This window comes from Bufo gargarizans, chromosome 1 (assembly GCF_014858855.1).
Source record: "Bufo gargarizans isolate SCDJY-AF-19 chromosome 1, ASM1485885v1, whole genome shotgun sequence".
In the NCBI taxonomy this organism is placed as follows: domain Eukaryota; kingdom Metazoa; phylum Chordata; class Amphibia; order Anura; family Bufonidae; genus Bufo; species Bufo gargarizans.
The window spans coordinates 167,396,269-167,417,856 of record NC_058080.1 but is presented as its reverse complement, the minus strand read 5'-3'; positions in this window follow the sequence as shown (position 1 = coordinate 167,417,856).

Below are 21,588 nucleotides of genomic sequence, written 5' to 3'. Positions count from 1 at the left end.
AAATTCCCACCCCTTAGAAGAAAATAAACCTATACTTACCTGACTGTTGTCTTCCGTCTCCCCTGGTTACGGCTACCGCGGTGGCCGCGCGTGCGCAGACGACTTCTCCCGGCCGGCCGCGCGCTGTACTGAACGCCCACGCCGAGGCCGTGCATGCGCCAGTATAGTATACTTGCCAGGAAGAAGTCACCAGGGCGCATGCGCGGCCTTGGCGTGCACGTTCAGTACAGCGCACGGCCCGGCCGGGAGAAGACATCAATCAAGATGGAGCCCGCCCCCTGCCGAGTGCCGAAACCAGGAAGTGGACGGCGCGCCGGGAGCAGGTATGTATCAAATAGCGTGTTGAGAATACCCCTTTAATGCAAAATGGTGTATACGTACATCACTTTTAATTTACGGGAAGTATGGAGCAGGCTCACAGTAGGGGTGGGCGATATTATCTAAAATCTATATTGTGATATCATTTGAAGCATGTGCGATATGCAATATATATTGCGATATATTATTTTCTTCTGTATATATACAAAAAATACAAAATAATAAACTTTGCAAGAAATCTTTACTATGTGTATTGTGTAACACATCTTTTTCCAAACAATTTAAAGATGAAGTGTTAGTAAAACACAAATTTCTTGAAAATAAAGTGCAAAATGTAAAATAGTAAGCATTACATTTCTTCCTCCGGTCCTGATTACTTAGGCTCCCTTCCATTCACATCACCGTTTCTCCTTTCCATTCTCCGGCTCGGTTGTGGAGCAGGAGAACGGAAAGGACGGATTCTGCAGATAACTGAGCGTAACGGAGCCTAAAGACCCCATAGACTATAATGGGGTCCGTTCCGTGTCCGCTCAGAACATGATTTTTGAGCAGAGACGAAAGTACTGCATGCAGGACTTTCGTCTCCGCTAAAAAAAATAATGTTCTGAGGCTCTAAGCGGACACGGAACGGACCCCATTATAGTCTATGGGGTCTTTAGGCTCCGTTACGCTCAGTTAGGTGTCAGTTATCTGCCGAATCCGTCCTTTCCGTTCTCCTGCTCCTCAACCGAGCCGGAGAACGGAAAGGAGAAACGGTGATGTGTGAACGAGCCCTTACTTATATTGCACAAAAGTAAAAAGCTGCACATATTTGAACAAAAAAGCCTTCGAGTTCAACAGGTTTCTTAACTGTAAATGGTTAAAGGGAACCTGACACCTGTCATCACCTTTATGCTGCCCATACTAACGGCAGCATAAAAGAGACAGGTGAGTGGATTTTATCAGTCTGTGTAGTTTAAAAGTAAGTGGTTGCCGAGAACCAACTTCACAATCATTGCAGACTGAGCCTGGAAAAGAGTCCCGGCCTCCTGAGAAGAGTCGATGAATTACTGCCCTCCTGCTGATGTCTGACAGTCTTCTACCGAGTTGTCTCCCGTTCTCCCTAGGAGAGAACTGCCAATCATCAGCAGATGGGGAGAGAGCAGGATATTATGGATAACCAGGACTCTTCTCAGGTAGATTTGACTCTTTTTCAGGGCCTGGGCTGCAATGATTATGATGCTGGTTCTCAGTAACCACTTACTTTTAGTTAATGAGTGACACACCGCTGACATCAGAATATTTGTCACTATTATGCTGCCGTCAGTGAGGTCAGCAGAAAGGTGATGACACCGTGGTTCCCTTTAAATATACAACAAATTGCAAACTTGCAAATCAACATGTAGTGCGACTGAACATCAGTGTTTATGCTCCTTGCGTGCTGTTATTACATTTAATATCTCCTTATTGGTCCAGTCCAGAGGACCAGAGCGTTACATTTGCAAAATCGCACCCTCACTGAATAGTTTTTATTAAAATTCTACTTTATTGACATATCCTTTAAAATCACTTAGTGTTACACAAGGAACTCAAAAATGTGATAATTACTCAGGGAGGTCACGTCCCTTCCCTTTAACCTGAACTCCCTGAGTAATTTTAATCACATTTTTGAGTTCCTTGTCTAGCAGTAAGTAATTTTAAAGGATATATCAATAAAGTAGAATTTTTATAAAACTATTCAGTGAGGGTGCGAAAGTAAAGCTCAGGTCCTCTGGAGTCGCCAATAAGCACAACTTGCACGCCTCCTGTGGGGTCCTGTCATTACATTTAATGCACATCAGCCATGGTTTTTCGCCAGGAACACAAGTTTGTCCACAGTCTCGGGCTTCAGTGCAGATCGGTGGCATGTTACTATATTGCCACTGGTGCTGAATGCCCTTTCTGAGGGCATTCTACATCCAGTGCCTGCAGGTAACTCTTAGGCTGGGTTCAGACCTGAGCGTTTTACAGCGCGTTCCTACGCACTGTAAAACGCTCAACAAGGAGAAATCAATGCTTCCCTATCGGCATGGTTCTCACCTGGGTGTTTTACAGCGCGTATGATCGTGCTGTAAAACGCCCGACGCCCCAAGAAGTACAGGAGCTTCTTTGGGGCGTTTTGTCGCGCGTTCCCGTACATAGACTTCCGGGAACGCGCGACAATGGGCGTTTGCTTGTGCCGGAGCTGCGATTGTAAACGTGCATACAATCGCGCGCGCCATCCCGAACGCTCAGGTCTGAACCCAGCGTTAAGCTCAATTTCAATCGCTTCTCTGTCAGTGAGGGCAGCTGGGCTAGGCTGAGCGGATGCCTTTTTGAAAAAGCTGCCCAGACTTCGTTTACTCCTCTTGGGTTGTCTCTGGGCTTCTCCAGCAGCTCCTGTGCTTGTGTGTGATGGTGGTGACTCTGTGGCAGACACAGCTTGCGTCTCTAGCAGTGCCTGAATTTCTGCTGCTGCTTTTGTGAAGATGAAGTCTCTTCGGTCATCTGCTATATATGATGATCTGAAGCGTGGGTCGACCAAGGAGGCCATATCCAGGAGGTCATCAGTTTCTGAGTACTTCTCATTTAAATACTTGAGGATGGCTCTCTTCATGTCCTTCGTCAGGTCTGTGTCAATGTCATCATCAGCTAGAGGAAGAACTGTGGTGTTTAGAAGGTGGAGCACAGGTTTGACATACGACACACTCACATACTCTTCTCCAGACAGAGCATCTGTGAACTCCAACAGGGGATTGAGGGTCTTGCTCATAGATTCTAACACATCAATGTCCTGCCAAGTTGGTACCAGGTGCCTGGTTTTCCGGTCTGCTTTCAGGACCTGTGCTATAGCTTTCTCTTGTTCAAGAACCCGCTGAATCATCTGCTGTCGAGACCCCCATCTTGTTGGTGTTTCGGTGAGGAGGCAGGTTTAGCTCAGCCTGGGCATTAGCCATTTGTCTCTTCCTTTTCCAAGTGTAAGAAAAGGCACTCACTATTTTCTTGCATTTGCCAATGGCATGTTCAACACGGGCATCTTTCACACTTCTCTCTAAGGACAAAATTGGAAGATATTATTAGAACAGTCAACAACCCCTGCATTATGTTGAACTAGTCTAGGACAAAAAAAAAAACGTTTACCTACCAATTGTGAGGTGGAGCCTGTGGCCGAAGCACTGCAGTCTTGTCCAGCCATTCATTTCCACTGCTTTCACAATATTTGCGCCATTGTCGGTGGTTATGCAGACTTGTAACTCTTCAAGTCCCCATGACTCGAGCACTTCCTATAATCCCTGAGATATCAGTTCACCCGTATGATCCTCTGGAAAATAAGATGTCTGTAGGCATCTGCTGCACAACTTCCACTCGTCATTGATGAAGTGAATTGTGAGACTAATGTAAGGCTCCATTGTGTGACTTGACCACAAGTCTGTAGTAGTTGCATAGTGTTTTATGCTCCGGAGTTGGTTCTTCACTTGCTGGCGGACTTTGTCATACAGTTTGGGCACTTCTGGCTAAAGTATTTGCGGCTAGGTACCTCATAACGTGGATCAAGTGTCTTAATCATATTCTGGAAGCCGCTTTTCTCCACTGAAATAAATGGCACCATGTCCTTACACAGGTACAGGGTAATGGCATTTGTAATTTCAATCCACCGCCGATTTTTTTTTTTTGTCATACGGAGTGCCTTTAGAAAATGCTTTTAAAATATCGGTCTGCTGGTGGGCAGGGCCACCTTTTTCTTTCAACTTGACTCACTGGCCATTTGTGGAGAGCGCAGTTTTTGGCTATCTTCGTATTCCAAAACGTGCTTCATTTTGAGGTGATAAAACAAATTTGTTGTATTCCCTCTCTTCGCTATTATTCTCGCCCGGCATAGTTTGCAGATTATATTGTTCTGCTCAACATCAGACTCCTTAAACCCAAACCAGGTCCATATGACCGACGTTGCACCGGTCTTCTTTACGAGCACCTCCTCCTCTTCCGCCCCACGTGTAACTGGTGTAAGCTCCTCCATGTTTGCGAGTTGCACAGCTTGATGATATCTAGGGCTGCAGGAAACGATTATTTTAGCAATCGAGTACTCTAAGACAGCGGTCCCCAACCGCCGGGCCGCGGAAGATGGTTTGCCGGGCCACGGCGATCAGGGCAGTCTTTAACGCTGTACTAATGAAGCACTTCCATTATGGAAGCGCTTCATTGGTACAGAAGGACCAGGAAGTGGTGAAGGATCTGTACTCACCACTTCCTGGTCCTCGGCTCGGCTATCGGCTGTGCAGGGCTGCGCACAGTGCGAGGTCTCTCTGTGACCTCACACTGTCCGCCGCTATACACAGCCAGCCGACAGCAGAATGAAGAGGATCGCTATGGTGACCAGGAGCAGGAGAGGTAAGTGTTTTTTTTATTTTATTTGCACTGGGGGCTGATGGCTGACCTGGGGGACATGGGGCAGACATGAGGGGCTAATGGGGGGCTTATGGCTGACATGAGGGGCTAATGGGGGGCTTGTGGCTGACATGAGGGGCTAATGGGGGGCTTATGGCTGACATGAGGGGCTAATGGGGGCTTATGGCTGACATGAGGGGCTAATGGGGGGCTTATGGCTGACATGAGGGGCTAATGGGGGCTTATGGCTGACATGAGGGGCTAATGGGGGCTTATGGCTGACATGAGGGGCTAATGGGGGCTTATGGCTGACATGAGCGGCTAATGGGGGGCTTATGGCTGACATGAGGGGCAAATGGGGGCTTATGGCTGACATTTGGGGCTAATGGGGGGCTTATGGCTGACATGAGGGGCTAATGGGGGCTTATGGCTGACATGAGGGGCTAATGGGGGGGTTTATGGCTGACATTGGGGGGGTTTATGGCTGACATTGGGGGGTTTATGGCTGACATTGGGTGAGTTTATGGCTGACATTGGGGAGGTTTATGGCTGACATTGGGGAGGTTTATGGCTGACATTGGGGGCTGATAGATGGCTAAAGGTTTGGGGGTCTCATCTGAGGTCTGATTAACATTGGGGGTCTGATTGCTGGTCTGACCTGAGGTGTAATGAAAAATATTTTTTTCTTATTGTTCTCCTCTAAAACTAGGTGCATCTTATAGGGTGAAAAATACAGTGCAGAAGAGACCAGTGCAGCAGAGACCATAGTCAGTTTATATAGTCGTTATATAGTGTTATATATTTTAATATGCACCTTGTGTTTTGTTATGTGCGTGAATCAGTCAGTCCCCCAGCCCAGATAAGCCAGTGCCATCAACCCCCATGTGGCATTTGCCATCTGCCTGCCATATGTCCCCCAGCCCAGAAGAGTCAGTGCCATCAACCCCCAGTGCCATCCACCCCCATGTGGCATTTGCCATCTGCCTGCCATATGTCCCCAGCCTAGAAGAGCCAGTGCCATCAGGCCCCCATGTGGCATTTGCCATCTGCCTGTGCCTGCCATATGTCCCCCAGCCCAGAGGAGCCAGTGCCATCAGCCCCCATGTGGCATTTGCCATCTGCCTGTGCTTGCCATATGTCACCCAGCCTAGAAGAGCCAGTGCCATCAGCCCCCATGTGGCATTTGCCATCTGCCTGTGCCTGCCATCTGCCTGTGCCTGCCATATGTCCCCCAGCCCAGAAGAGCCAGTGCCATCAGCCCCCATGTGGCATTTGCCCCCCCAGAATCGCTATACTTACCTATCCTGCAGGCCAGGGTGCTCGGTGAGTCGGCAGTCCTCACTCCGCAGGTATTGCGTCTTCTTCCCAGCATGCATTGCAGGACCTGACGTCACACACAGCGTCAGCCCTGCTTGTGGCAGGGCGTAAAGGGGTTATCCTGTAATGTATAATGATGACCTATCATCTGGATAGGTCATTATTATCAGATCGGTGGGGGGGTCAAAGTCCGGCCGACACCCCCACCAATCAGCTGTTTAAGGGAACCGCCACACTCCCCGGAGCTCTAGGGAGCTCAGCCGGCTCCCATCAGCTTTCCAAGCACAGCACGGTACATGGTATAGTGGCTGTGCTTGGTATTGCAGCTCAACCCTATTGACTTTGATGGGGCTAAGCTACAACTAGGCCATGTGACAAATGTATGGTGATGTCACATAGTCTAGGAATCTTATATTGATGACCTATCCTGAGGATATTTAGAAAAATAATAAAGAACCCTCAAAACTATGGATTTTATTAATTCCTTTAAAAAGACCTATACTGGTCAAACAATACACATATAACCCTAGATGAGATAGAAAAGGGTCCAGGATTTGGTAGATGATAGGAATTCAATCGTGCCCAGGGAAAGTACTATGCCTGTTAAGTTCCTGATTGATCCTCAGCCTAGAGCAGTGATGGTGAACCTTTTAGAGACCGAGTGCCCAAACTGCAACCCAAAACCCATTATTTATCGCAAAGTGCCAACACGGCAATTTAACCTGAATACTACAGCCCAGTATAGTATATCTTCCATGTACTTTATCATTTAGCTAGAATAACCTGCCTACATTCAGTGCGCTGCCTGTGCTGTTCATAGAGCGCCCTGCGCTGATGAATAGCAGGAAAAGTCTAAGGCCTATTGGTACACCATAGACTTTTTCCAGGGTGCGAGTGCCCACAGATAGGGCTCTGAGTGCCGCCTCTGGCACCCGTGCCATAGGTTCGCCACCACTGGCCTAGAGGCATCACCTGATGGTGGTGACCCTCTGTCCCCGTACCTATCCTGGATTACCCTAATTAGCCCTAAAAGAAGTACCCTGTCACCTCGACGCGTTTCCTCTATTCATAAGGTTTATCAGGGGGCACATAAGACGGGTGCTCACACACAACAAAAAACTGGGCTAGTGAATAGTTGTGGGGCTGGTGGATACATATATACCTGTAGTGGGATTGGTCCGCTCAAGGGATGATATCTAGAAAGGAAAAGCATGACTAAGCGTTACACTAACGAGTGGGAGGTTCAGTAATAAAAGTAGCACTTACATATATATGTCCCGCTGACAGGCGTCCAGCCCCACCGAGGTCCAGGATATCTACGGAAGTGCGGTGTGCTATAAGACAGCAGTTTAAATAGCCAGGTTGCGCCACACTTGTGATTGCAAGCGTCATTCATCGCGCGCCAGCACCATGCTGGTCCCGGTTCTGTTCCAGCAAATGGAACGCATATCCGGTTCCGGTTGCGTTTCAACGTCAAGCGCTGGGAAAAACCTCTCCTAGAGGTTGCAGATGCACCAGGTAACCTCCATTATTCGGAAGTAGATGGTAGGTGGGCTAAAACTGGCCAAAAGGGGCCGCAATGATAATAAGTTAAGAATATATATCAGCATGACCTATAGGAGAAAACTAGTTGTGCCAGAACACTACAGATTTGGTTAATGAACCCCACAATTGATCTACACATACAAAGAGGGCGGACTCACCATGCAGATATATCGGGAGTCAAAGAATACATACTATTGATATTCGGGTGCTGGATACATACTACCCTTTTCAACCGAGGGATACTTCACATATCCATGGCCGCTTAGGGATATGAAATATGCCTTTAACGTGACACTAGCTGATCAGACAGAAATATGACCCAGCTACAGAAAACAGGCAATTTTGTATTTTATTTTTATTTACATTTTAATTTTTTTATAGATAATTTTTTTACCTTTTTTTTTTTTACACTTTTTAACTTTTTTTTTATCAAGACCCATTTGCATTTTGAAGATCCAGTGGGCCTGATCACTACACAGTGCATTGCAATAGTCAATGCTACACTTAGGCCCCTTTCACACGGTGAACGCATTGCACCCGCACTGAATCCGGACCCTGTGTACATGAGCAGTGATTTTCACACATCACTTGTGCGTTGCGTGAAAATCACAGCAAGCTCTATATTGTGCGTTTTTCACGCTTGCGGATGCGGTGCAATTTCACGCATGGTTGCTAGAAGACGATCGGGATGGGGACCCGATCTTTATTATTTTCCCTTATAACATGGTTATAAGGGAAAATAATAGCATTCTTAATACAGAATGCTTAGTAAAATGTCCATTGAGGGGTTAAAAATAATAAACAAATTTAACTCGCCCAATCCACTTGATCATGTAGCGGATCTCCTCTTCTTTCTACTTTCTTCAGGACCTGGCTAAAGGATCTTTGATGACGTCACTGCGCTCATCACATGGTCCAACACCGGGTCTGGGTACCAAACATGCCGATTTTTCTCACGTGTGTGCAAAATGCATTAAAACGCTTTGCACTCGCGCTGAAAAATCTTGCATTTTCCCGCAACGCACCCGCATCTTGTCCGGCCCTCACACGCGACACCCGTGTGAAAGAGGCCTTACACTAAGGCTGATCAGACCCTCAGGGCCTGATCATCCTTAGGGCTCGTTCACACGACTGTTGTTTTGGTCCGCATCCGAACCGCATTTTTTGTGGCTTGTGTGCGGACCCATTCACTTCAATGGGGCCGCAAAAGATGTGGACAGCACTCCGTGTGCTGTCCGCATCCGTTGCTCTGTTCCGTGGCCCCGTAAAAATTATGAGGCATGTCCTATTCTTGTCCGTTTTTGCGTACAAGAATAGGCATTTCTATAATGGGCCTCCTGTTCCATTCCACAAATTGCAGAAGGCACATGGACGGCATCCGTGCTTTGCGGATCGGCAATTTGCAGACCGCAAAACACGGCACGGTCGTGTGAACAAGCCCTTAGGTACATGGCAGCCCGGACGCCTTTGCAACCATAGGGCCGTTATGGTGACACCACCGATTTCGGCCATATGGCTGACACTCTGGTGATGGCAGCGGCTCTGTTCCTGAGCCACTGCCATCATACCGAGACTCGCTAAAGGAGGCATCATGGGGGGCAATGGCTCAATCTGGGGGCATATGGTGGGGGCAATGGCAAATCTGGGGGCATATGGGGGGCCACGGAGGCACACAGTAGGTCTTGCCTGATTTCAGGTTGTGATCTCCAGAGTGGAGATCACAGCTTGAAACCAGCATTTTAACACTAAATCGCTCCGATTGGTTTGTCTGCAGAGACTAACCAATCGGGGCGTTTGCTAGCAAGGGACCACTCTGATTGGTCCCTTTTTCCGGCTTCCCCGGTGGGTCCTGCTCTCGGGGAGAGTGGAAACTCCGGGGCTGTGACACTTTATTGTGGAGGAGTAGAATCTGCAACTGTGTTGTTACCTCAGCTTGCATTAAGGTGAGGGGACACTTGTGTGTAGTGAGTGGTGTCAGTAGACTTTACCCTGAGAATGGCAAGTGAGGTGACGGAAACAAACTATAATACTAACTGGTGCCGTATTATTAGGATTGGTACCTAGCAGAGCATTGCACAGCGCTCTGCTGGAGTGTTTGTGAGCTTGAGTAACACTAATATCTTTTGAGATTGTGATAGGACCATGACATCTGCACAAAAAGTCATGTGTCAGGAATACCCCGATAATAAAAAGGACATTATCGTTTACTGTCTCCTGGCCAGAGGCAGGAAGCTTTTCTAAAGTCCATTTAAATTAGTTGCACATGTAAAGTGAAGCCACCACTTCAGATAAAGATCAGCAACTGCAAATACAGCTGCTGAATAGGGAACAGCAAGAGGCTTCATGTGTACCATCTACAGATGGGGAAGAACAAAAGCCTGATGTACAGTTGTGTTTAAAATAATAGCAGTGTGTTTCAAAAAGTGAATAAAGCTCAAAATCCTTCTAATAGCTTTTATTTCCATACACACAAATGCATTGGGAACACTACACATTCTATTCCAAATCAAAACATGAAGACAAATATATCAAATTTGTGTTGTTCCTCTAAAAAGATTGACAAAAAGTGAATATTAGACTGTTCAAAAAAAATAGCAGTGTTTATTCTTCTTTACAAACTCAAACATTCATTATATAAACTAAAAAAAGGTTTGAAGATTTTGCTTTCCTTTGAATCACTTTACTAATATTTAGTTGTATAACCACTGTTTCTGAGAACTGCTGTACATCTGTGTTGCATGGAGTCAACCAACTTCTGGTACCTGTGAACAGGTATTCTAGCCCAGGATGATTGGACTACATTCCACAGTTCTTCTCTATTTCTTGGTTTTGCCTCAGAAACTGCATTTTTTTATGTCACCCCACAAGTCTTCTATTGGATTAAGATCCGGGGACTGGGCTGACCACTCCATAACATCAATCCTGTTGGTCTGGAACCAAGATGTTGCACGTTTACTGGTGTGTTTGGATCGTTGTCTTGTTGGAACACCCATTTCAAGGGCATTTCCTCTTCAGCATAAGGCAGCATGACCTCTTCAAGTATTCTGATCCATGATCCCTGGTATGCGATAAATAGTCCCAACACCCTAGTATGAGAAACATCCCCATATCATGATGCTTGCGCCACCATGCTTCACTGTCTTCACAGTGTACTGTGGCTTGAATTCAGTGTTTGGGGGTCATCTGAAAAACTCTCTAGGGCACAAGACCCAAAATGAACAATCTTACTTTCATCAGTCCACAAAATGTCTCTTTAGGCCGTCAATGTGCTCTTTGGCAAATTGTAACCTCTTCAGAACATGTCTTTTTTTCAACAGTGAGACTTTGCGGGGGCTTCTTGCAGATAGCTTGGCTTCACATAGGCGTCTTCTAATTGTAACAGTACTCACAGGTAACTTTAGACCTTCTTTGATCTTCCTGGAGCTTTGTTGGCTGAGTCCTTGCCTTTTTGGCTATTCTATCCATTCCAAAGGTAGTTTCTCGCTTTCTTCCACATCTTTCAGGTTTTGGTTGCCATTTTAAAGCATTTGTGACCATTTTAGCTGAGCAGCCTATCATTTTCTACACTTCTTTATATGTTTTCCCCTCTAGAATCAACTTTTTAATCAAGGTACGCTGTACTTCTGAACAATGTCTGGAACAACCTATTTTCCTCAGAATTTCAGAGAGAAATGCACTGTAACCAGCATGTACAACATTTGCTGCCTTCCTTCCTTAAATAAGGGCAATAATTGCCACCTGTTTTTCAAAGAATGAATGACCTCACTCATTGAACTCCACACTGCTATTATTTTGAACATGCCCCTTTCAATAAGTGGTTGAATTACAGAGAATCAGCAGCATGCATGTCATGACTGTTGGGTCTGTTGGGTTTCTATTGCTCTACTACACCTGCTAGTAAATTATTTGCCATGTAGAAATATCATTTCTACCAAAAACCGTGATTGATCAGGTTAGTCATGTCTGACTGCTATTATTTTGAACACAACTGTAGCTCTATCTGCCCGTCCCCATATCACAAAATCCTAAAGCCCCCTGACAACGGTAAAGCAATTGACTATAGACTGGTTTGAGGTAGTCTATGTGAGGAGAGAAAAAATAAATCAGGTCTCCGTGGTTCAAATGTAACAGGGTTTGGAGTTACTCAGTCTCCTAAAGTATCAACGCCCCCTCTATGTTCTACCTTCCCTCCTCATCTGTCTCCCATTAACCTCCCTGCATTAAGGTAGGGGGATGGACCTGTGCTGGAGTCTGAAGATAAACAAAGTAATCAGCCAGATGAGGGGAAAGGAAGGGGAGCTGAAGGGTTAATGGTTGTAACAGCTGTAAAAAAATCAAACTATTGGATAGATAATTGCAGAGAAAGAGGGAGAATATTATTGCAACCCCTTCTGTGATGATCTGGATGGACTGACCAATATAGAAGTCAGCTTCCACATATATTTCCAGGGGAAGGACTTTTTAGACAAGGAACAATTTAGACAGCTAAGGGTTGTGTGTATGGTCAGTGGAGAGATTCAGGAACTCAGGTCATGTATGGAATACATCATTTTAAAAACTAATTGCATAATTTAGCTTGAAGGAGCTGGTGTACTGTGTAATGTTTAAGGTGTAACTGGCCTTTTGATGAATTTTGCAATAATAAGTAAATACAGTGTGTGCGTTAAAGAACAGCAGACCACAGCAGTGTAAGTAGAAAGGGGATTGTATGTGGATTAGGAAGTGAGTGTGAGGTTGAGTTAAGGTCAGCGTATGCTCTACTACGGTTACGGTCCCTCAGGTGACTGATGTCAGGAAATCAAGGAGATTGGCTGAGCGTGGAGGAATCTAACAGCCTCCTTGATTTGTCTTGATTCAGTGTTGATAGGGTTAATGACCACTTACTTTTTCTCAGCTGTTGCTCAGTGGTCATCACTTCTACCCTTTATAGTCTGACCCCACCCTTCTGACTATGCGGTAGATAGCTTCATTTGGGTTTAGCTGAGCTGGTGTGGGTTTGCCTCTGGTGTTCCTGCTTGTCCGTCTCTACAGAAGTTAAATGTTGCGTTTGTGTTTGTTATATTTCCTGTTGTTTGTATCTGGGCCTGAGACAGAGACTTCCATTCGTCCATCTGGGGAGGATTGGGTTGTCTCTGGTCCTAACCTTTTCCAGGGCCTTATAGGGATAAAGGCCTAGGTATCCTGCATATGAATATTCCTACCTTCAAGGTCTATTCATATTGATAGGTAGTTAGGGCCCGGATTAGGGTTGTCTAGGAGGTGACCTGTTTCTTCCCTAGTTTTCAGGCCCAGTTACTGTTCCCCTTCCCTCCTGTGTTCAGTGTGGAGTCCCCCCCCCACACACACACACACACTGATCGGGACAACTACGAAGGTATAATGAGTGTAGATTTAGGTGAGAGCAAACTAATTCTATAAACTGCGTGTTATGCTATAACACTCTTGAAAGGATCAAGGGTATATTGATTGGCATATAAGACTGTATAAGACCTGATAGTAGATTTCCCAGTTCACAATTGTGAGTGAGAGTCTCTATGAAGTCAGTCAGGTGAAGCTAGAGGGGCTTTTGTGTAGTTTGGATGCACCCCTAAAGGTCTTGAAATGATGACATAGGAAAAATGCCAAATGAAAGTGGAAGTGGGGAGATGTGCTGCTGGTTGTAGAATGGTTACCAGATGAAAAGTCTAAAGAGAGAAAAGACCAAATCTTCAGGGCTTTGTTCTCTAGCAGGGAGTCAAAATATGAGATGGATGAAAGTAAGTGATATGGGTCGAGGTATGTGATAACAAGGAAATGGTTAATCCAGTATAATGAGAGGTTTATGAATTTGATGTAATGATATTAATTAAAATGTTTGTTCTCTGTCTTCGGAGATGAAGATGCTGTGAGATTTACCATTGCTTAATTGTGTGAATGAAGAATGCATGGAATGTAGGGTGTGGTGTAAATGTAACTGAGAATGTCAAGAGTACTCTCCTAATAACTATATATCGTAATCGGATATCCTAAAAATAAAAAATAAAATAAATTGGATAATAGAGAATCCACATGGTAAAAAAATGAGTCAATTGTTAAATGTAAAATTGGGTGAATATGGTTCTTTAATTATGAAACAACTGTTTTCTGAGTTTTATTTTGCAGCCGTATCTAAAAGACATCAGGAATGCCCGGAGGCTTCTTGCTAATTACTTTTACTTTCTCCCAAATGTTTGATTAGATGAATGTTTTATTTGTAGCAATAATGAAGACCCTGACAGAATGTCTGGAAAAAAAAATTGGTTTGTAGCGCCAATTAATATTTTTATGTTGAAAAGTGTAATGTCAAAAGGGGCCCTTTGTCTGTTTTATGTTGGTTTTGTGTGTTGCATGTTGTATGTTATATATATTATGTGTTGGGACATCTGATTAGGACCAGTGCACTGTTAAACACCAAAGCAGAACTGACTTAGGAAACATGGTACATTTCACCAGACTCCAAGGGGTGTGGAAAAGTGATGTAAAGGGGGGGAGGAAATGTGGGATATTGTAATGAGTGGACTTCCAGTACCTCCTCTCTACTGATACACGATCCCGTAGGAAGGAAGAACCTTCTTATTAACAACTGAAGAACAAGGTGTTCAAACGATCTATTGTATCTAACCCAAATACTGAGATTTCTCCATTGCAGTAAGAGTCCTTCTTTACATTTAGTGATATCACATGCAGTGAGTGAAACAATTGAACAAACTCACTGTAAGCATATGTTTACTTCTCTCCAAGTAGGAAACTTCCTTCCTCAGCAGCATTTTAAAGAGAAAACAATCAGGTGGAAGGATGGGTTACCAGAGTATTTGCATCAACAGAATGTAAGGGGAATACAACCTTTCCAATTAATAACCCAGACTTTGAGTTTCTTGTGAGACTTTGAGAACTTTCATGTGTTCTTCATAACACATAAAGAACACCATGAAAGTTCTCATATTAAAAGGTAACTTCAAATCCCAAAGCGCTAGAAGAATTTGGGAATACAAATTTATAACACTGCTTGACACTTTGAATACTGGACTGAATTTGTTCCTGGGATTTATGACACACTACAAGATCTAAAGAGTCTTCTATAGACATAGTCGGAGCTCCAGGTCTCTGAGATAACATAAATTTAGAGACCATAAAACTTTCACACCCCTTTTTTGTAAGATAATTAAGGACTCATTCTAAAGATCTTTGATATGTTGTTCTGTAATTTTTAAATGTCCATTCATTCCCCCATTTCTCTGTTCTTATTGTATACTAGTTAAATGAAGTGGCTCACTGCTGGTAATGGACGGTATGGTGCTTCAAACTAAAAATTGAGGACGCCACACCTCAAGTAGAAGGATAATAACAGAAATATAGAAGCGAGCACTCAGGGCTATGGCACACACTCAGATTTTATTGTTTAAAATATCACTAATAAAAATGACATAAAATGGATAAGAAAATATATAAAACAATTTAAAACAATAACTATGGTCGACCATAAAATACAGCAAAGATAAGGATTTCAATAATAAATAATATAAGGTGAGATGAAGTAAATCAACTATATGACTGGTGCTGGATAATGAACTACGTTATAATATAATTACATTAATAAATATAGTGAAAAAATAGATAAGGTGACTTAAAGGGGTTATCCCATCATAATGATCACTGTTAAATCTGTTAATGATTTGACAGTGATCATTTTTGTAAATATACTTTATTAACAAATCCCCACCGATTAGGATAAAATTCATCCCCACTTACCTGATTGTTGTGACTCGGTCTCCCCTGGTTACGACCACTGCTCTTCTCCAAAAGCCGGAAGGTCGCGCTTGCCCAGAAGACTCCTTCTTTTCTCCCGGCCGGTCCGCTCGCTGTTCTGAACGCGCACGCTGCCGCGCATGCGCGACGGTGACTTCTTCCCGGCCAGAATAGTACAGAGCTGCGAACGCGCACGCCGGCTCTGTAGGAATAAGTCACCATTGCGCATGCGCGGCGGCGTGCGCATTCAGTCCAGCGCGCGGCACGGCCGGGAGAAGACTTCAATCAAGATGAAGCCCGCCCCCAGCCAGAATCCAGGAAGTGAACTCGCGGTGGCAGCAGGTAAGTATGAAAACGCTTAGTGGGATAACCCCTTTAATGTGAACAAAGGTGATTGAAATCCAGCGCGTAATAGCGCAAGTTGCTGAAGATATTCGCTGAATAAAAAGTTCCTGTGGGGAGTTGGTAAGTCCGAATGTATGGTGTATATGCCACCGCACAGAAAGACTTGGCTATATTGAATGCAGTCCCGTAATGAACTCAGCTGTGGTCTTACCTCTGCCTGGAAGGAGCCGTCCGAGATCTGGTCTCCTATATTCAGGCGAAGTTTCTTGAGGACGCTGAGTAGACTGTTATGTCCGCCGCTCTGTCTCCACGGGTTCCACGCTGGTCTCGCTCAAGTCTCGCGACGTTTGGAGCGGGACTTTTCGTTTCGTAGCAGCGCTTACTCGGATATCCCGGACAGTGTTAGCAGCACGGAGAAGCAGTTGTTCATAGATCTTTTTCAAAGCATGGCCATAGCTAAAAGTCCTTATTGCGGAGGTAGTTGCGGAGTGTCTGTTACCCAGACGCGTTTCGGGATATTCCAATCCCTTCTTCAGTGGTAACTCCTGCAACTCATACCCCCTAATTTATAGGCGTACCTCAGGTCCTACATAAACTCTGGTTGTTGTAATCCGGAGTAGGAGTACCAAAATCAATCTCCGCCATAATGCGGTTTTAGTGCGTTTCTGTTGCGGTTTTTCATATGTAGATGCGTTTTTTGCGGAATTACATTCTAGATCGCATTTTCGATCCATAGACCCCAATTACGATCATAACAAATGCTTCATCTCCAGTTGAAATAATAAAAAAGTTAAGATACTGTAAAATACACACTACGTGTGAAATAAAAATATGCAGCACAATCTAAGGATAACACAATTGAAACATACATCAAGCTAAGACATAAATAGAAATTGGCATGGAAAAGGTCGGATAAGGCTAGGGTCCCAAACCAGAGGGGGGGTCCCAGCGCCGATAAACGGCCAAGCATGGGATCCGCCATCGGGGATGGGGCCCAAGCCAATTAAAGGAATCCGAACAATTCCATGTCAGCATTCAGTCCAAATGGTATTAGGGAGCCAAATTCATAAATCTGCCTGGATTCTGCCCTGGACATCTTCTGGATATAATCTCCACCCCTCCAATGTTGATTAATCTTCTCCAGTCCTATAAATTTCAAGTTATCTGGGTTACTATTATGTGTGTCTTTGTAATGTTTAGACAATGAGTGTTTCTCATACCCTTTTTTTATGTTCGAGATGTGTTCCCTAATCCTTGTTTTCAAGGGGCGTTTGGTACGTCCTATATATTGACGATTGCAGGGGCATTGTATTAGATAAATGACCCCAACCGTGTTGCAGGAAATGCAATCGTCAATCTTCCATTTATATTTGTTTTGGGTGGAACTGATCTCGACGGTCTTTCGTGGTAGGTTGTTATATTTGCAGCCTATGCATCTCCCACACTTGTAGAAACCCCTCATATTCATAAAGGAACCCAAAGTATTATCTTTATAGACTTTATTTGGGACTGATGGAGCTACTTTCAAACCTAAGTTAGGAGCTTTGGTGAAAGAAATCTTAGGTGCATGGGGTAAGAGATGACCTATTGTTTTGTCTCCCAATAGGTATTGCCAATTGGACCTGATCATTTTTTGAATGCGTTTGTAATTATTATTAAAAGGGAGTATCAATCTGATGTCCAATAATGATGAATCATCCAATTGTAATTTTTGTTTCTCCTTAAAAAATTCCCCTCTTTCCAGTTGTCTTACAGTATTAAGGGCCTCATCTATTACTCCCACAGGATATTGTTTATCTTTAAAGTAAGATTGCATTTTTGTCGCCTCTTCCTCAAATTTCGTATCATCCGTACAGTTCCGTCTAATTCGTCTGAACTGTCCGGTAGGAACATTAATCAGCCACCTTGGAAGGTGGCAGCTAGAAAATGGAATAAAACTATTCGTCGCTGTGGGTTTTTGAAACGTACTACATTTATAATTGCTTCCTGATGCTTCAATTAATAGATCTAGGTATTCCGTTTTGTTTTGAATATTTGCAGTAAAAATGAGGCCCTTATTGTTTTCATTTAGATTCCTCAAAAAGGTTTGCAGCTTAGTCTCATCCTCTTTCCAGATGAAAATGACATCATCTATATAGCGCCGCCATAGGACCAGGTCCCCCCCCAGTATGGGATCTATGGTGGTCGTCTCCCAATCGGCCAAAAACAAGTTGGCATAACTGGGGGCGAACCTGGTCCCCATGGCGGTGCCCTGCAGCTGCAAATAATAATCTCCCTCAAAATAAAAATAATTGTGCTGCAGAATATACTTGATAGCTTTAATTATAAAATCAATCTGAGTAGTATGTAAAATTGCATCTATAGTCAGTTGTCTATGTACGGCATCCAGTCCCTGTTGGTGATCAATCACCGTATATAGGGACTGTATGTCCAATGTGCCCATGATCCAGTTAGGCTCCACCTTCAATTGTTCCAAAATTTCAATGATATAAGTGGTATCCTTTACATAAGAGCGGGTCTTTTTAACTCTCGATTGAAGGTGAGTATCGATATACCTGGATAAATTTGAAGTAATGGAGCCTATACCTGATACTATCGGGCGACCGGGGGGGTTTTCTAAATTTTTATGGATTTTGGGCAGACAATAGAAAGCGGGTAGCCTTCCTTGTGTGCCCAATATAAAATCCGATTCTCTTTGGAGGAGAACTTTCTCTTGTAACCCTTCTTCACACAATTCAATCAATTCTTGTTTGAATTGCGTCAATCCGTTAGCTGTCTCCAACATTCCGCATTGTATTTCTCTGTATCCAATAATACTGTAGCCCCTCCCTTATCAGCTGGGCGTATGGTAACGGATTTATTTTTCTGTAATTCTTTAATCGCCGAAATTTCCCTTGTAGTTAAATTATTATTCCTGGCCGTATTTCTCATTTTTCTTAAATCTCCTTCCACACATTTTTGGAAGGTAGCCATTTCTCTGCTAATTTCGTTGCGTGGGTACATTTTTGACTTATTCCTTAAGGTGGTATATTGGAACCGATTTGTAGGCTGACTGTTTGCAATTTCTAACGGATTTTTAATAAAATGTTTTTTCAGGCAGAGTTTTCTGATAAATTTCTGTATCCCTATATATGTGGAGAATTTATCTATTTGGACAGTAGGGGCATATTTCAATCCCCTACTTAATAGGGAAACTTGTGGTTCGGTTAGCGTAATTGAACTCAAGTTTACAAGGACATTTTTATTAGATGTTAGCGGTGTTTCCTGTATCTTGTATTTCTTTCTTTTGCTCCTCCTTGTTTTCCCTCTTCTGACGGTTTGTAATGTGGGGCTCTGTTGTTGTATGTTTGTGTCTGATTCGATCTCCCGTAATATTTCCGGGGGGGAGGGGTGTTGTAAAACTCGTCCTCCCTCTGTATTTGATGTGGGGGATTCTTGTGTCTCAGGTTGTAATGGTGGGTAGGTGATTGTTGGTAGTGGTGACCTGGTGATTCCTCCCTGTGTCTCATCCGGGTCTTGTGATGTGCAGGGGTATGATCTAAAAAATGATGTTCTGACAATAGGTCATATCTATTACTTATTGGTATCGTATGATGTATATCTCCATTGTCAGTGTGTCTATCCAACTCTATCTCTTCACTCACCTGATCATGTAAATTCGGTTTAACCGAATTACTTGCCCCCATCCTATGTTTGGATTCCTGAGTCCCTATATATTTCTTAGTTTTCTTATGCCAATTTCTATTTATGTCTTAGCTTGATGTATGTTTCAATTGTGTTATCCTTAGATTGTGCTGCATATTTTTATTTCACACGTAGTGTGTATTTTACAGTATCTTAACTTTTTTATTATTTCAACTGGAGATGAAGCATTTGTTATGATCGTAATTGGGGTCTATGGATCGAAAATGCGATCTAGAATGTAATTCCGCAAAAAACGCATCTACATATGAAAAACCGCAACAGAAACGCACTAAAACCGCATTATGGCGGAGATTGATTTTGGTACTCCTACTCCGGATTACAACAACCAGAGTTTATGTAGGACCTGAGGTACGCCTATAAATTAGGGGGTATGAGTTGCAGGAGTTACCACTGAAGAAGGGATTGGAATATCCCGAAACGCGTCTGGGTAACAGACACTCCGCAACTACCTCCGCAATAAGGACTTTTAGCATGGCCATGCTTTGAAAAAGATCTATGAACAACTGCTTCTCCGTGCTGCTAACACTGTCCGGGATATCCGAGTAAGCGCTGCTACGAAACGAAAAGTCCCGCTCCAAACGTCGCGAGACTTGAGCGAGACCAGCGTGGAACCCGTGGAGACAGAGCGGCGGACATAACAGTCTACTCAGCGTCCTCAAGAAACTTCGCCTGAATATAGGAGACCAGATCTCGGACGGCTCCTTCCAGGCAGAGGTAAGACCACAGCTGAGTTCATTACGGGACTGCATTCAATATAGCCAAGTCTTTCTGTGCGGTGGCATATACACCATACATTCGGACTTACCAACTCCCCACAGGAACTTTTTATTCAGCGAATATCTTCAGCAACTTGCGCTATTACGCGCTGGATTTCAATCACCTTTGTTCACATTAAGTCACCTTATCTATTTTTTCACTATATTTATTAATGTAATTATATTATAACGTAGTTCATTATCCAGCACCAGTCATATAGTTGATTTACTTCATCTCACCTTATATTATTTATTATTGAAATCCTTATCTTTGCTGTATTTTATGGTCGACCATAGTTATTGTTTTAAATTGTTTTATATATTTTCTTATCCATTTTATGTCATTTTTATTAGTGATATTTTAAACAATAAAATCTGAGTGTGTGCCATAGCCCTGAGTGCTCGCTTCTATATTTCTGTTATTATCCTTATTGTATACTAGCAGAAGGACCCGGCTTCGCACAGGTATATTTAATCTATTTCATTTTATGTTTCCTTGTGTTGTAAAAAGATATCAACAGTATCCCCCATAACAGTGACCTCTGCAGTACCCGCCCCTATAACAATGACCTCCACATTGCCCGCCCCTTTAACAGTGACCTCCATAGCGGCTGCATCTTAAACAGTGACCTGCACAGTGCCTGCCCCTTTAACAGTGACCACCCCTTTAACAGTGACTTCCACAGTGCCCGCCCCTTTAACCTCTTCAGGACACAGGGCGAACAGGTACGCCCTTATGTCCTGGTACTTAACCCCTTAGGGACCCATGACGTACCGGTACGGCATGGATCCCGGTACGTCATCAGTTTAAAGTGAGATTGCGGCGCCCCAGGGGTTAATCCGCACAGGATGCCGGCTGAAATCATTCAGCCGGCATCCTGTCACAACGCTGGGGGGGGTCATATGACCCCCCCGTATCGGCAATAGCAGCAAACCGCAGGTCAATTCAGACCTGCGGTTTGTTGCGATTTCTGCAGTTTATAATCGCCGCGGTCCCTGACCGCGGTGATCAGAAACTTTAGTGTGCCGAAAATATATATTTATCACCCCCCCCCCTGCACCTCTGAATGATTTTAGCCCGGTGGGAGGTGCAGGGGGGGTTGCGGGCGGTGCGGGAGGCGGGTGGTGCGGCAGGCGGGATCGCGATCCCCCGCCCACCTCCCACCGAATAATCGTTGGTGTACAGTGGTTATACCAGAGTGTCAGCACATTGCTGACACTCTGGTATAAACGGCTGACATCTGTGAATGGATGTCAGCCGTTTAACCCTTTCCATACAGCGGTCCGTACGGACCGCTGTATTGAAAGAGTTAACAGTAAGATGCGGCTCCCTCCCTCTGCCATCGGGGGGCTGCTGTGCCTTTGCAGCCCCCTGACAGGATGGGGTGACAGAGGGAGGGAGCCCCAGTCCTTACCCTTCCCCATCTGCGAAGTTGTGGAAGGTTCCCATGGCAAC